Genomic DNA, 14694 nt, shown 5'->3' with positions numbered 1-14694 from the left:
TTGTGGTCCATACTAAATGTTGTCACATTGGTTTTCGTTGAAGTGCTTATCGGTTCAGTGTCGTAGCTCCAAATCAACTGGCTGCAAGTGCCGTGAAAAGTCAGCATGCTTATACACAGCTAGGCGTATACGTTGAACCAAGTCAAAGATTGCATACGATGTTTTAAAACCCGGTTCCAATTGTCTGAAAGGGGCCCTGACACTGTAAGCAAAGAATTTGTGCTTTTAAGAAAAAATATCCACTTATATATTCTGTTGCGCTTGTATATATAGGAAGATTGTATTGAGAAATAATGCTTCAGAGCAAGATAAGCCCTGATGTGGCTGGATATGAATCTCTACAGCCACTGGCAACCACCATTTGTCATAGTTTCATTGATATGTGGGGTTTAACATCCCAAAACCACCATATGATTATAAGGGACGCCGTAGTGGAGGGCTCCGGAAAATTTTTCGAAAAATTGTCGAAGAAAGATTTGTCGAGAAGACATACCGCCACATCATCAACGGTGAAGTGGTTGAAACGCCGTGGGATCGGCCGCAGTTGAGAGCGGACGCAGTCCCGACAGTATTTCCCGACGTGCCGAAGTACTTCACTACGTAAGCGCCTAACAAGAGGAAAGAAAGAAATTTGTGTGAGCAGCGTGGCTGTCCTACAAAAAAGCAAAAGGTGCGCGATGGTTTCACGGAAGGCGAACTGCCACAAGACGCCGCAGCCGACGCACAGCCGCCACAGGAGCAACGAGCTGTCGGCCATCCTGAAGCGGAGGTACTGAACGCCGTGACAGCAGAAGATGTTTGCGGGAATCCCCTCCAGCCTAGTCCATCCTGGAATAAGCTGACATTTGCTACTGAACAAGATGCGGTTCACTTTGGCCTATGCGAGCTTGAGGGTGAACAGGCCGACCACATGCTGTTGCTCAAGTTGGTGAAATTCAAGCCAGCTGTCAAGCAACCAGAATCGTTGTGCTGCTGTGTGTACTTGAGGGGTCACCTCTACTCACAGCGCACTGTTTCGTCACCGGAGGAAGCGCAGACAGTGCTTGACAGCACAAATTCGCTTGCGCTCTGTGGAGAATGTGGCATGAAGCCAGACAACGAAAAGCGCTATGTTTCATATGCTGGCAGCTACTATTCCATGAAATTCACCTACGCATGTGAGTCCAAAGGGCCGTGCCTTCATTGTAAATACCTCCGGAGATTGCTGCAAAATCAGCTGTAACGAAAGAAACGAAACGGTGAAGCTTCAAAGCGCCTGAAAAGGCACGCAAACACACGGCGTAGCTTGCGCACCGCGCTCAAAAAGCTGCTAAATGCAGAGCGGCAACTTGCAGGAATGCGGCAAGAAAATGAAGCAATTGGCGACGAGGTCTTGAAAGAGCGCATTAAATGCTTGCCTGTGAAGCAACAGCTGGCCGTAAAGACATGTTTTGAGACATGTTGCACATCCCGTGGACCCCTTCAGAAAGCTTCACTTCATCTCCTATTTCCCCCACCTGGTCAAGTGCATAAGAAATTCATTCGTGACGACTGGGTTCAACACTCCTGATGGACGTGCTTGTGTTCAACACATTGAGGCAGCATGGGACAAAGACAGAAGTTCTGTAACTTCGAAAGCTATGCCACATATCACAGAACCTCACATTTGGCCTAATTCTTTTGACAAAATGAAAGTGAACTTAGCTTTCACGCTTTTTAGTGATGAAGTTTTGAAGGGCCTGTTTTTGTACACAGCCGACCTGGACCAGACTTGTCGTCCTAAAGTGATGCCCACAGTAGAATTTGTAAAGCGGATGAGCGGACTTATATCTGTGATGACTTCACGCTGCCCACGAGATGCGCTTAGGCCATTGTCAGAGAGCGTTGTGGAGCTTGAGGCATTTCTGACATACTTAGATGATTGGGAAGAAGCTGCAGAGAAAGCCGGTGGTGACTTCATCAGTAAAAGCACTGTCGAAGGATTGCGCGTGACTCTACGCAGCACGCTTTCACTTCTGAAGTACGTTACGGAGAGTCTTGGGTTTAAGTACCTGCTAACGTCGAGGCTTAGCCAAGACAAGTTAGAAAACACATTTGGCATAGTCAGGCAGTATTGTGGCACGAATGACCACCCAAGTCCTGGGCTATTCCTTGTCGTCGTGATCTGTTTGGATTTCTATAACCTGGCTAGACCACCTAAACACGGAAACTCTCCTGCAAACCTTGTGAATGCTCTCCTTGATGCGCCATCACCAACCACCAGCAGTGCCATTTTTGGCATTCGAGACATTGTTGAAGACATGCTGGAAGTTGGAGACATTGATGGAGCTAGCTCTGCGCTCTAGTCACTGAGTACTGACCACAGTGGCTATGTAGTCGAGAAGAGCGATAGCCGCCTTATTTTTTATATTGCTGGCTATGTTGCTAGGAAATTTAACAAGAAAAGCTGCTGCCAAGAATGCATTTCATCCCTTGCCGCAGACAAACGAGAGAGCAAAGGGAAACAAGCTAGTCAGCTTGTTCGCCACTTTGATAGAGGAGGGCTGTTGTGTCCGTGTGATGACTTGGCTACCTTGGTAAGCACGCTAGAGGAGGCCTTCACTTTCTTTTTTTCTACTGAACAGCTGCACGCTTTCAGTGTGCATGATTTCATGCAGTTCTTGGCAGGCTTTCAACTGCAGCGAGTTGGCTGTAAGGTTCACAGCAAGGAACTGACGGCAAAAGTTGTCCAGTTTTTTGGGCTTACGCGGCTTCACTTTTTCACAAAGTCCTTAAACAGAGACAAGGGAGCTCAATGAAATCGACAAAAACATCTAAAACTGAGAAGGTGCCACTAAACTGAAGTGATTGTACAGAAAAGAAAATTGTAAATAAATGTCGTGTACAGTCTCATGTGCCTCAAAATAGTTGTGTGGAGTGTTTATGCCAAGACACGCAGTTGCAAACAACTGACGATCAATTTTAATTAAAGGGGATATGCCTGGATGTATGCACACATAATAAGACTGAAGAAAAACCGAGGGCTAAATAGCTGGACTTCCATTACTGCTGCCTTGTATGATGCATTCGCACAAATGCCCTTAAAATAACTAATTGAAATGTTCCAGATCTGCTTTTCTGAAAGCAGCCGCGAGGATCCCTTGAATATTGCGTGCTTCTACTTTTTTTCGTTCCCCTATGAACTGTGACTTCCATGAGCCATGCGTTGCAAAATGAAAAGGAAATAAATCCGCAGACAAGTTCGTCTGTAGGCGAAGCGCGTGCGGGCGGCGCGTACATGTGTACGTAGTGGGGAAGCGGTGCGGCATTACAAAGCGTACTCCCCTCCCCCCTTTTGTAAATATGCAAAAGAACTGACAGCTGCCCGTAGGCAGGTGAGAGGTGAGTTTAGCATCTTAAAAAAAACAAGGCTGCGAAACAAGGGAAAAGCAACGTCGAACACTTCTCGCACGTTTTCTCCGCTGTCTTCTTTCACGCCTTACCAACATTACTGCATGCATTGTAGTGTAATAGAAAAAAAAGGCGCATCAGTACTGCATATTAGCGCATTACGCGGGCGAATTCAGCCGTTCAAACAATCTGCCGCTCCACAACTTAGCGCGGTTTCGGAGAGCGACGGGGCGAACCCACGGAGCGACGGCACTTCAGAGAGAGGCAGCACCACCTAGAACGCCCGGCGTTTTTCATCGCTATTTTGTGCGCTCCTCAGCTCCCGTCTCTCCATCTTGCCCTTCTAGCCACGATACTCATGCACTGGAAAACAGAAAAGTGGCGCCATCTTCAGCAAAACTGGCAAAACACGGAGAGTCCTTTGCGCGGCACACCTTTGCGAACGAGGCTATATTTTGAACCTAGCGAAACTTTTCTCCGCGCTTGTGCGCTTCCTACTCTATTTCCCTCAAATTTTTACCCTTCGCCGGCTGGTGCGCCGCTCAAGACTCCCCCTGATCGCTGTAGCTGCATTAGAATCAATGCGCGCGCTGGTTATTCGGCTTCTTCACGCTTTACACGAGGCTCTATCACTTCAAAAAAAAAAAAAAAAAGCACCTGGAGGGAAGTACGATTCAGATGGAACACAGTGGCCGATATAGTTTTTACTGCGCAACTACAGACGATACAAGCTGAAGCACTCGTAAACAAAATTAGCACCAATTAGCAGTTCCGCAATTAGGCGTCTACGCTTCGGCTTGCCGTAACGTGGAGGCGCATTAAGCGCTATAATGTAAGCGCATAAGGCTCACAATCATCATGTTCGTTTTTCATTTATTCTGGACCTCACGAGTTCCAAGAAGGTACCTAGAAAGAATGTGGTGGTTTATATAATGAATTCTCGGAAATAAGTAGACCTGACGACCTTTTATACCGACGCCGAAAATTCATGTGTTACCAAACAGGTAGAGTGGAATTCCTGCGCGGTCATGTATTCCGTGCCAATGGAACGACGAGATATTGCATTTTATTACTTCTGCGACAACATGTCTCCTACAAAAGAAATAAAAAATCTGACTACTCATACACAAGCTTCTAATTTACTATGGTGCCTTATATTTGCAGTTTAGACTCGCACAAACGCACGCACTTGCTGGCGTATACGCAGAAAAACACACGCACGCACACTCTTGTGCAAGCTGGCGCACGAATACATACACAAGCGCACGCAGGCACTCAAGTACCTAGGCGAATAAAGGCATACACACATGAACTCACACGCAGGCACACACATAGACTTACGCACAGCCGCCCTCAGAATAATAGGTGACGTGTAAAAGTGCGAGGAATTCTGGGATGCATCGTCTGCTGCCAGCTTCCGGTTCGAGGAGAGTAGACTACGGCGAACAACTCCTGTGTAAGCCTCACATCATTCGGAATTCACGCACGTGGTCACCCTTTCATATTCGTCCTGCTAAACCAGGATCATTTCTTCAGCCATTGGCTGCTCTCACTCGATCGTGAAAGGCAAACAACATGTATCGGCATGTATACATATCGATTCCCATGAAATGAAGAAAGAAAAATTAGGCGGGCCGCGGCTGTAAAAAGAGCCACAGCGACAGGTAGCCTTTGCGTACCGAACGCTGGAGCCAGAGTGTGCGAAGACCACTTAATCACAGGCACGTGTGTATTCCGCCCTATATAGGAAAAGCTTACTTATAAGTTAGCAGCGAATGTTATATTGAGAGATAAATTGTCACGCAGGCGCGGCCAGCAAAAATAGGCGCACTTAGCAAGTATATCTGCCGACGTGGTTTGAATGCAACGAATGCGAGGAAACGTTTGACACTAAAATATAACATTTCACCGACGTTTATAGTATTACCATGCCATAACACAGTGGTTTTATATGCCCCGCCACGGTGGTCTAATGGCTAAGGTACTCGGCTGCTGACACGCAGGTGGCGGGATCGAATCTCGGCTGCGGCGGCTGCATTTCCGATGGAGGCGAAAATGTTGTAGGCCCGTGTGCTCAGATTTGGGTGCACGTTAAAGAACCCCAGGTGGTCGAAATTTCCGGAACCCTCCACTAAGGCGTCCCTCATAATCATATGTTGGTTTTGGGACGGTAAACCCACAAATCAATCAATCAATCAATCAATCAATCACAGTGATTTTATTGTTGCAGCAACATTCAAATAATCACATTGTTCTAACGTGATGTTTTTATGAGGCAATAACAATCAAATTATCATGCTGCCCTACCGTGACATTTGAAATGTGGCAACAACAATCAAATAATCAAGTTGCATCATCTTTATATATGGACATGAAACCCATGTTTAATAGCGAACGTAGAGACAACACGGAAAACATAATCGCTGAAACATCCTATAACACTCATGGGCACTTTTTCAGCTTAGTGTACTCATTTCTATAATGGCTGACAGTTGCTAGTTTGTGTGGTTGATTAAGCAATAGAAGAAGGACGAGCAATACAGACAAAAGTTCAGCCTATGTTCTTCACACACTAATCCGTTTACGAACCCGGCTTCTTTATATAGCTGCACCTTGTGTTTTTATGTGTATATTTGTTTGAAAATGCACGATTTCCATCGTGCAAGAGACACAAAACAGCATCTTGAGTCACCTGACTAGGCCTGTGTAGCTCCACACCACACATTCTTTACACATAGTGTCTGCATTGGCAAAAAAAACAAAAAACAGAAGGACACAATGATATGGGGGAGAACATTGTGCCTGTAGCTACACACAATTTAATCATATGTGGGAAAAATATGTGCAAGAGCAAGCCACTTAGGACGCCGTTAAAGGGGTTCAGACCCCAAATATTCAGGCTACGAAAAGCCTGCAGCAGGCAGGCTTCATCTGAGCATGTGTGCATGCAGACTTGAAGAATACATATTACCTGTATATTTTAAATATTACTTTGTTGTTTAAAAATAGCATGGGAACTAATACATTATGAAATAAGCAAGCAGTTGTGAAATCAAAGTGTGTCTGAATGATGATGTATTCCAACAATTATGTTTTAAACAGTGGTTTCAGATAAAACACACAAGAAACAGATCTACTAAAACGGGACCTACATGCTTGTATTATTCAAGGCAACAACCACAACCAACCTTACGATTGGCAAGAACTATCGGAGTAGAACCAATAAGAATAATGGAGCTAGAAAGACTGCTGTTTCACAGAGCCCTTACAGTTGGGGAAAACTAAAGGCAATGCAATGATTTGAGCAAAAGACACAAACAGAAAAACCTGTGACTGGTTATAGTAATAAAGTAAAATCATGGTCGACAGAGAAAGATATGGTGTGAAGAAAGGCAGGGATGTTCACCGGAAAGCAAGTATCTAGTTTGTTACCCTGCACGGGGGAAGGGGAAAGGAAGACATAAAAGTAAGGAAAACGGAATGAGATAGAAAAAGAGAACGGGAGGAAGCGAAAACACACACACACACTAGAATTGCACAAACGTTCGAAGAGGCGGGTCGATCGTAGAAACTTCAAGAGGACGGTCAAACTCATAATAAATATATAGACATGCTCAGCTTTCGGACAAAAAAGGGTGCCCATTCTGGTTAGAAACTGCCTTGAAAACTCTTTGCAGTACTCAAGTATGTGATAGCATCTGTGACTGATGAAAATTCAATAGAGCAACTGTTTCAGGCGCTCTGCTCTTACACCTTTGTTGGGAACTTGCAACGGCAAGAAAGCATTTCATGTCTTCTTCAGAACTGTGTGTAAGTAAACATCAGCCAAAAATGAACAATCGTTAAAGACTCCGTAAACCTGCTACTGCCAAAGCTATCATTCACCGCACACACTGCAAACACCAGGCCTGCAGAGCACACTGTCTGCAAGCAAATATAAACATCAAATTGCACCGCGATGAAAAGCCACACTAATACTCAAGGAAGATCACTCACAACACACACAGGAGACAGCAATGTGGAGAAAGCAGGCCTGCTAAACACAATGTGTTGTTGGTAACAAAACCTAAACCACGAATTGCAGTATTGTGAAAGGGCACAGTAATTTGCTGCAATATCACCCACAGCAAATCTGGGAGATGCCAACAAAAAAATGCCAAGCCTGCATAACACACTATGCATAACACAAATAACACCAGATCACTGCACTCCTCTTGCCATTTGCCTAAGGCCTGGCTTCAGCTTCACTTTGACTGTAAGGCTTAGGTCAGCTTGAACAAATGCCCTTGCCGATTGTGATTCCCCTTCCTCAAGTAGGTCGAGCGAAAAGGCACACAACTGAGGCAAAGCCACTAATGAGATGCTATGCTTTCGTCACATGGCTTCACGCAGCTTTCTATGTAGTAGATGAAGAAGTAGCACCACGTTCATGCAGCTGTCTGGATGACTGATGCATTTGGTCAGCTGCAGTGTTTTTATCGTTCGTACCAACACAAATGGCTGATGCACATGTCACAAATGTGCTACTTTTTCCTTAGCATGCCACCGTGCACTTCAATTTTGTAAGATCTGGTCATTACTGGTTCCATAACAACGCTTTTTCCTATGACACTCGAGGCGTGAACGGTTGCAGTATTAACAGAGTCTTCTTTCTTCAGTAAAGGCTGATCCGATGCTTTCTCTCTGTAGAATTTCCTTATTTATTCCATTTTTTCTTACTAATGCGTTTTCTCGTGCAGGGTGGGTTTTTTAAGCAGCATGTTTGTTGTCGACCGAGTAGGTATGGCAGCCTGTAAGCAGTTAGGCAGGCTTCCCTTTCTGTTCCAGCGTGGTGTATATCTGTGGTCCAAAATGCATAAGTGCAGCTCATGAACAACTTCCAATGCTTCCTTGAATGAAGGCTTAGCTGCATTTACCACACTGTCAACTAATCAATTAGACTGAGGGTGATTTGAGATGGAAGTCGTGAGCGAGCTGTTACGCTTGGGTGAACTTGGCGAGCTCTGTACATGACAAATTTGGACTATTGTCGCTAGCTCGCACAAATGGTGATTCATACCTGAGGAGGTCTGTTGTCTGATCATCTTGTCGTGCTGCCACTCATTGTTACATTCATGCACTTCTAGGATTGAGGCAGTGGGGGAAGAGCCGAGAGGCAGGGGGGAAGAGCCGCACAAAGACGAAGCGCCGGTGCAAGAAATTTGTGCGCAAAACCGTCTACAGAGCATACAAAGCACACATATGCTTTAAGGAATACAAGGCCACAACACGATAGAAACACCGACGTTTAACCGCCTGTCAACGACAATATACGACAGAGTGAAAAGTAACCTATACCAAATTATTAGGTCACAACAGCATAAAAACCGCAAACCTGCAACGCCAACGACAAGTGAACAAACCAAAACTTTTGTGAACAACAAAAAAGTTAGCAAAAGACTGTTAACCAGAACAAACTAAATACAAGGCCTCAGCGCCGCAGCAACATCACCATTTTGTCGCCCATAATTCAAATCATATGGCTCAACAAAAATTGAAAAGAACAAAAGAAAAGGCAGTCAACCAGAACAAAATAGTAGGCCACGATTCATGATTCATTGAACGCTGCATAATCTCATACGCAGCATTCCTAGTTGATGTCAACGAGTTTTCAAGGGGCTCTTATTGAGATAAGCCTCATTTCTGCGGAACATAGTACGCCCACACATGCTCTAGGGACGGCTTACTGCTCTCCCATAGTTGAGTACCAAGTACTCAAGATCGTTCGAAAATTCTTTTAAACAAATAAACACGCGACAATTTTGTCGATACGGCCTCGTCAAGGGTGAGGCCTACGGGTTTACTTCAAGCTCTTTCATAGAGTACCTGGTACTCTATACAAAATCGTTGCCCTCTTTTCTAAACACAAGCTATCATGATATCATACTGTGAGCTGTTTTCGGTGTCCGCAGCAACTACCCGCCTTGTGCGCTGCTGCTTTGAAACAGAAATATGGCGCCATCTATGGCAAAACTGACTAAACACGGAGGTTCCGGTGCGCGGCACACCGCTACGAACGATGCTACATTTTGAAACTAGCGACACTTTCCTCCGCGCTGGCGTGCTTCCTGCTCAATTTGCCACAAATTTTTACCCTTTCCTGGCCGGTGCGTCGCTCAACCTTCCACTTGCTCGCTGTAGCCGCATTACAATCAATGCGCTTGCTTCTTCACGCATAAATCGAGGCTCTGTCACTTGAAAAAAAAAACACCTCTAGGAAAGTAGGATTCAATTGGAACACACTGGCTGATATATTTTTAAAGCGCTTCTATAAATACAAGTGGAAGCACTCGAAAAAAAAAATGAAGCTGAGCACCAACTAGCGGCCCAGCAATTTACCCGTCTGCACTTCGGCTGCCCGTAACGCGGAGGCGTGTGAAGCGCTCTAATGTAAGCGCATAAAGCTTATGCTTAATTGGTTTTTCATTTGTTGTGGACCTCACGAGCTCAAAGAAAGTACCTAGAGAGAAAGTGGTCATTTATAAAATGAATCTTCCGAAATAGGTAGGCCTGATGACCTTTTATATACAAGCACTAACGCCGAAATATCATGTGCTACCAAACAGGCAGGGTGGAATTCCAGCGTGGTCATGTATTCCGTCCCGATGTAACGGCGAGGTATTGCTTTTTATTACTTGTGCGACTTACCTCCATCTACTAGAAAAATGAGATAAAAGCTGACTACTCATACACAAGCTTCTAATACTATGGTGCCTTATATTTACAGTTTAGACTCGCACAAACGCACGCGCCCACTGGCGTATACGCAGAAAAACACACGCACGCATACTCACGTGCAAGCTGGCGCACGAATACATACACAAGCGCACGCAGGCACTCAAGCATATGCCCACGCACCAATAAAGACACACACAAATGAAGTCACACGCAGGCACACATATACGCAGACTTTCGCACAGTCGCTCTCAGAATAATTCGGAGCGGCGGTACATTGGCTAGAATAGGGAAGTGTGATGAACGCGCCGGCGAGCGCGTAACGCCTTGGGAGGACCCCGCCAGGTGGCGCTGGCACGCGTTTACATGTTGCTGAGGCGCCTTCGTCGAGGTCGGACGTGTTTTTGGAGAGCTCCGGAATGACAGCTACAGATAAGTGTTTTTGCATGTTTCCAGCTTGCCTCTGTATGTAGCGTTATGAGAACGTAAGGCGCTAGCGTAAAGCTTGATTAGGTCTAGTACGGTGTACGTTTTTTTTTTAGTATTCTGTACTGTGTCTTTTTTTTCTCCAGCCACCACGTGGCTGAGGCCTGCGCGTAGACCGACCACGTGCATGCGCAGGTGCTGTGAAGTGTAGCGTATCTATTTATTATTGTGGTTCTTTTTGGCTTAGACCAGTGTATTTTAGAACAGTTTTCTAACACGTGGGCATCGGTAAACTGAGCTAGCCATGGTCAAAAAGACCGTAAAGTGTTCAGAGTGCGGGATAGGGAGGAAGGTGGAAATTAGTGCGGAAGAGAAAGCAGAAGATGACGCCAAGTGTAGACAGTGCGAGTTCGAGGAGAAAATGAAAAATATGATGGCGGTCCAGAGTGGGCTCATGGAGAAAATCGCAGAGCTGGAGAATGCATTGGCGAAGGAGCGAGAGAAAACGTCAGCCATGGAGGAAAGGCTCCGGGCAGCCGAGAAAGGCCTATCGAAGGTCGTGAAGGGGAACGAAGACGCAGGTGACGGTGGAAGCATTATGGCGACGACCCCCCGTGCGGGAGAGATGAGGGAAGCAGGCATGACAAAGGCAGATACATTGGCCACAGGGCCCAGCTACCGGGAAGTAGTTTTGAGGGAGGGAGGGAGCAAACCAGCAGCCGTGACTCACGCTAGTCACCTAGTCGGCAGCCAGGTGCAGGTTTCAGAAGGAATGTCTGAACAGGTCATCATCGCCGGTGATTCAAATTTAGTCCGATGCGCAGCGGCAATCAAAGAAAGGGTGAAAGGCGACAAGAGAGTTGCGATAGGGACGTTCCCAGGACAAACGCTGGGGACAGAAATGAGTCAAGCGGGTGAACAACTCGCAGCTAAAGCTAACAATCGTAACCTCGTTGTAATTGCGGGAGGGTTAAATGACGTCCTGAAAAAAGAATCGTCAGGACTAGCGACGACCTTGGCGAAAGGGGTGGATGACATGCGCACCGTGTCCCCCCAGGTGCAAATTGTAGTATGCACAGTACCGGAAGTACCAGTACGCAACGTCAACCTGCAAAGAGCGGTAGTCGACGCAAACAAAGAGATATGGCGAATTAGTCGAGAGAAGGGTTTCGAGGTAGTGGATTTAAACAGGGAAGTGCACAGGTGGGGTGGATTCCAAAGAGACAAGATTCATTTCGATAAGAGGCTTGGACACGAGGTGGGCTGGCGACTGGCAGGACGCGCAGTAGCTTTTTTGGGGGGCTCACGGGCCCTTCGGAGTCCGGGGTAGCTCGTAACAGGGAAAACAACCAGGAGGACGCTTTGACAGGTAGAATTGCGAAAAACCAGAAAAAAGGTAAAAGAAAAAGGAAAAAGGCGCGTGTTGCAATTAGTTACATAAACATGCAGGGTGGCAGAAAGAAGGCAAAATGGTTAGAGATTGAGGAGCAGTTAAACAAAGAACAGATAGGCGTGTATGCGGTTACAGAAACACACCTTAGAGACTTGGAAGAGCCACCACATATTAAAAATTATGTTTGGGAAGGGTGTAACAGGACCATATCGGAAAGGAAAGGTGGGGGTGTAGGAATGCTAATTCACCGCGGAGCCAAATGGGTTAGAGTGAAACAGACGTGTTCAGAGCACCTCTGGGTTCTGGGCACAGTAGGTGGAAAGGAAACGTGGCTAGGGGTAGCCTACTTGTGGACGGGGAATAACTGCAGAGAAAAGAATCAGGAGATAGTGGATTGCATGAGTGCGGATATTAAGGAATTTGGTAATGGGGCTGAAATCATCCTTCTAGGGGACATGAATGCCCACATACATGACCTTGACGGATATTCAGACACCAATGGGAAGTTATTACTAGATCTTTGCGAGCAACATAGTCTGGAGATAGTTAACACGGGGCCTAAATGTGACGGCCAGATCACATGGGAAGTCGGAAACAAGCAATCAAGTATTGATTATTGTCTCATGACTGAAGGAATTTACCACAAACTGACAGAAATGAGGATAGACGAGGAAGGCATTAACAGCTTGGGTAGTGATCATAAACGAATAACATTACAAATGGGATACGAAACTAAAAATATGAGCATGGAATCAAAGTCTGGCAGCTCGTATTTAAATGACAAACAAATAATAAATATAGCCGCAAGAGTCGAGGAAGAAGTAGGCGAAATACCAGGCAAGGACTGGGAGTATAGGGAGCTGTTACATCTAATGACGAAGGAGATAGGGAAAGAGAAGAAAACCGTTTGCTGGAAAGGAAAAAGGAAGCCAAAAAGTTGGTGGAACAAGGAAATCCGGGAGGCGATCGAGAAGCGACGCGAAGCATCACGGGAGCATAGAAAGGCAAAAAAGGAGAAGCGGCCGCAGGACGAAGTCAAAAAAATATGGGAAATATATTTGGAGAAAAAATCCCTTGTACAGAAATTGGTAGAGGCAAAAATTAAAGGTGAAAGTGAACGCTGGATGACAGAGATACACGAAAAAAAGGAGGCCGCGCCTAGGATTTTTTGGAGCCACATAAAGGCGCTAGGTAGGAAGTCTGTCACAACGCAACAACATATTCTAGATGAAGGAGGAAATCATTTGGAAGGGTACGAAGCGCTAGGTTACATCCAAAAGGTAACAGCCGATTCGTTTCAAAAGAGCGTCCAGGGGATCTCCCCGGTGAGTAAAAGTGTGGTGGAGAAAGCAACAGAGGAAGAGCTAGTACTAGATAATTTCAACTGGAAAAAGGCCGAAGGAAAAATTCCAAAGCGCACTGCCGCGGGTTTAGATGGGATTCCCGTTAGCCTCATTAACGAACTAGGACATAACACTAAAGAAGCATTGTTAAAAGCAGTAGAAAAAAGCTTAAAGGACGGACAAATACCGGACAGTTGGCGACAAAGTAGAATGAACTTAATCTATAAAGGCAAGGGAGAAAAGGACAAGATTCGCTCGTATAGACCACTAACCATTACATCGGTACTATACAGGTTGGCGATGCAAGCAGTAAAAATGAAAATAGAAACATGGGCCGAACATAACGATATTTTGGGAGAACTTCAGAACGGATTTCGAGTCGACAGGCGGTTAGACGATAACCTGTTTGTTCTCACTCAGTGTATAGAAATATCTAAAATAGAGAATAGGCCCTTGTACGTGGCTTTTCTAGACATCACTGGGGCATACGACAACGTTAATCAGGAAATTTTGTGGGATATATTGAAAGGAATGGGCATGGGCGACGACTGTATACAGCTTTTGAGGGAGATATACCGAGAAAATACAGTTTGCATAGAGTGGGAAGGAATGCGTAGCAAAGAGAACGTTGAGGTTAGCAGGGGTCTGAGACAGGGATGTCCTTTGTCCCCGCTGCTATTCATGCTGTACATGGTGAGTATGGAAAAAGCGCTAGAAGGTAGCAACATTGGTTTTAATCTGTCACACAAACAGGGCGGCATGATGATTGAGCAGAAGCTTCCAGGTTTATTTTATGCGGACGATATCGTCTTATTTGCGGACAGTCGAGATGATATACAGCAGCTGGCGAATATATGCGGAAGGGAAGGTGAAGCTCTTGGACTAGGATTCAGTGTAACGAAGTGTGGTTTGATGGTATTCAATGATCCCTGTGATCAGACGGTGTCCATACAAGGCCAAGAAATACCGAGGGTAAGTGAATACAAGTACCTTGGAGTATGGGTAAATGAGAGTGATAGATACATGGAGGTACAGGAAAAAGCCTCGGCAGCGAAAGGAAAGAGGAATGCGGCAATAATGAAGCACAGAGCGTTGTGGGGATACAATAGGTATGAGGTGCTTCGAGGTCTGTGGAAGGGTGTAATGGTTCCAGGGCTTACTTTTGGGAACTCAGTGGTGTGCATGAGGGCAGAGGTGCAATCGGGAATGGATGTAAATCAAAGAACCGTGGGACGCCTCGCGTTGGGTGCTCACGGGAAGACGACAAACGAGGCTGTAAAGGGCGATATGGGGTGGGCAGGTTTTGAGGCGAGGGAAGCGCAGAGCAAAATAAGGTTCGAAGAAAGGCTAAGAAATATGAAGGAGAGTAGATGGGCAGAGAAGGTGTTCCGTTATTTGTATAGGAAGAGCGTGGACACACAGTGGAGAAAAAGAACTAGAAGACTCACT

At 45.8% G+C, this 14694-nt stretch overlaps 1 long non-coding RNA gene across 2 annotated transcripts in view; it reads right to left on the bottom strand.

Moving 5' to 3' along the window:
- Nucleotides 1–14694, bottom strand: part of LOC142776256 (uncharacterized) — a 98735-nt gene that overhangs the window by 9942 nt on the left and 74099 nt on the right. The gene's annotated exons all lie outside the window — the stretch shown is intronic.

The sequence above is a fragment of the Rhipicephalus microplus genome, chromosome X, assembly GCF_043290135.1.
Source record: "Rhipicephalus microplus isolate Deutch F79 chromosome X, USDA_Rmic, whole genome shotgun sequence".
Taxonomy (NCBI): Eukaryota; Metazoa; Arthropoda; class Arachnida; order Ixodida; family Ixodidae; genus Rhipicephalus; species Rhipicephalus microplus.
Note: the sequence above shows the minus strand (reverse complement) of the source record. Positions and strands in the feature narration are given on the sequence as shown.